Here is a 2,786-nt window from a genome sequence, read left to right as displayed (position 1 = left end):
CCAAAGTGATACTAGGATAGTGTGATGAAGTCTCCGACGATTCTCGAATCTGAGTTAGCTTTGAAATCACTATAAAACACAGAAAAACAAACGATGTAAGCTATAAAACTTAGTAAGCTCATATGAATTAATAAGCAAACACACCATTTATTCACTATCAAATAATATAAAAATAATACGCTACAAAACATTCAAATCAAAATGTTAACTTGTATTCAATCATAAATATAACCATGAACTTATAACTTCCATAAATTCGATTCTCACATAGTTTCTGTACATACATGTATTGTTACTTATCTATTCTCACCATTTCATACCTTCGATATACCAGTTGAACCTTTTGAAATTATACATGATACTAGGGAATCTCGTACCTTGAGTGCCAATATATATAGTCGAAGCTATCTCAATATCATATCTCAATAATGCTCACTCTTGAGCTATCAACGGGCCTACTCACACAAGCTGACGGTCATGACGAAGCTACACGATGCTGCTCACAAGCTGACGAGTACCTGCAACACATGTCGGAAAACTCAGCCACCGGCAGGGCGTACGGACCAGTACCCAAAACAATAATACCCCTAATGACATGTCATTCGTATCCTAATCTATTCCTAAGGTTCAATCAAGATTTCTCGTTGCCAAATCATCGTCGAATGTGTTTGCAAGGTTGTATTTACAATTTCTGCAATATCAAAGCATTTAAAATACAATTATAACAATGCTTATTACATACAAACTTACCTCAGATACAAAAACAACGAAACAAGTCGATTAATCCAAAACCTTGTTCTTTCCCTAATCTAAGTCTATATTTCGCTTTTCTTGATCTATATAATATCAAATTTAGCTTATTTAATAATCTCTCTATTTGATTTAGTCCAAAATACACTTTAAACCTACTTTACACTTTTACCCCTAATATTTCACATTTTTACAATTTAGTCCTTATTTCATAAAATTACAAATTAATCCCTAGTTGGACATTTGACTGAAAATCACTTAACAAATGTTGTTTATTTAATAAGAACCATGCATTTTCTACCATTAAACATCAAAACACACATAGATTCATCAATGGAAAAACTCTAAACCTTTAACAGTTTTGCAAATTAGTCCTTGAGCTAGCTAGACTAAGCTGCAACAATCTCAAAAATACAGAAATTACTAAAACGAGACAAAATGCATACCTAAATGAAAGAGAGTAGCTTTATGAATTTCAAGCCCTAAAAATGGCTCTTTTCCTTGTTAAAATCGGTTAGATGAAGAAGATGATGAGTATAATGGCTTTTGTTTTATTAAATTATCATTTATTAACTAATTTACATACTTAACCTTACTTATAAGCATTCAAAAACACTTAAAAGATGTCCAAGAATGTCCACTCATATAAACAATGGTATAATTATCACTTAAGGATAACTTTAAAATTCCGTAGCTATTAGACACCTTTAGCTAATAGAATACCACTTTTGCACTTTACTCGATTTAGTCCTTTTCATCAAATTAAACACTCAAACGATAAAATTTCTTAGCAAAAATTTCACACAATTATTCTATCATACTGTAAATATTAAAATAATAATAAAATAAATATTTTGACCTCATATTTCTGGTCCCGAAACCACTGTTCTGATTTGACTGAAAACAGGCTGTTACAATGTATTCCTGCAATTCGTCTTCTTGAGGCTGCTCGGTTGGTTGGCCATGGATAGTTATTGCTAGAAATTCTTTCAATAATCTTGTAAGCATCGTTATAAGACTTAGAAAGAAGAGCTCCATTTGTCGAAGCATCCACCATCATTCTAGTATGAATATTGAAACCAATGTAGAAAGTCTCCATTTGAACACAACAAGGAATGCCGTGATGAGGGCACTTTCATAATAACTCCTTGAATCGCTCCCATGCCTCATATAAATATTCTTTATCAAGTTGCTAAAATGAAGTGATTTCATTTTGGATCTTGATGGTTAAATGTGGAGGGAAATATTACATTAAAAGACGTCGACCAACTCTTGCCATGTAGTTATGGAACTGGATGGTAGGGAGTTCAACCACGCTCATGCTCTATCTCTTAAGAAGTATGGAAATAATCTCAATCTCAAGGCATCCTCGGTCTTCCTGAATAGTTTAAATGAGTCACTCACTTCTATGAATAGCCGAAGATGAATATGTGGATCTTTAGTAGGAATCCCGCTAAATTGACCCATATTTTGCAACATTTGGAACATGACCGGCTCCAGCTCAAAATGTTGTGCCTCGGTTTCGGGTCTCTTAATACTCGAATTGAGCTCGTTAATAGAGGATTGGCATATTGTTGAATGGCACAATTTCTATATTCGGCAACAATGATTGAATTGTGAGTATTATAAGTGAATGTTCCTCTTAGATTTTGGTTTGGATTTTCAAAATTCATATCTTCGGTCCTTCTTTGGTTCGTTTGTCTTCTCCTTTGTCAGAAAGTCCTTTCAATTTTAGGGTTTTGCAGGGAGTAAGTCAATAATTTGATCAATACTCAAAAACAACAGAAACAAACACAAAAAAAATGGAATTAAAATTTAACAAAAAAAACACCAAAATGCAAAATTAACAATTTCACAAATAATGTCTTTTAAAATAGTCCCCGACAACAGCACCAAAAACTTGGAGCGACGAAAATGTGCAAGTATACACAATCGCAACAAGTAATAAAGTGACAAGTAAATGTCGAGTTATCGTACCTACAGGGACTGTGAAAAGAATTGTTTATGAATGTAATTTTAAAAACACTTTGGTGAAG

General features: G+C 33.1%; 1 non-coding gene across 1 annotated transcript; it reads left to right on the top strand.

The window, feature by feature from the left end:
* The first annotated feature begins 1,865 nt into the window (after nt 1-1,865).
* LOC128280094 (small nucleolar RNA R71) lies at nt 1,866-1,972 on the top strand. The gene has a single exon (XR_008270275.1). It is a non-coding gene; the product is annotated as a small nucleolar RNA R71 (small nucleolar RNA).
* The last annotated feature ends 814 nt before the right edge of the window (nt 1,973-2,786 follow it).

Source organism: Gossypium arboreum, chromosome 8 (assembly GCF_025698485.1).
Source record: "Gossypium arboreum isolate Shixiya-1 chromosome 8, ASM2569848v2, whole genome shotgun sequence".
Lineage (NCBI taxonomy): Eukaryota > Viridiplantae > Streptophyta > Magnoliopsida > Malvales > Malvaceae > Gossypium > Gossypium arboreum.
Note: the sequence above shows the minus strand (reverse complement) of the source record. Positions and strands in the feature narration are given on the sequence as shown.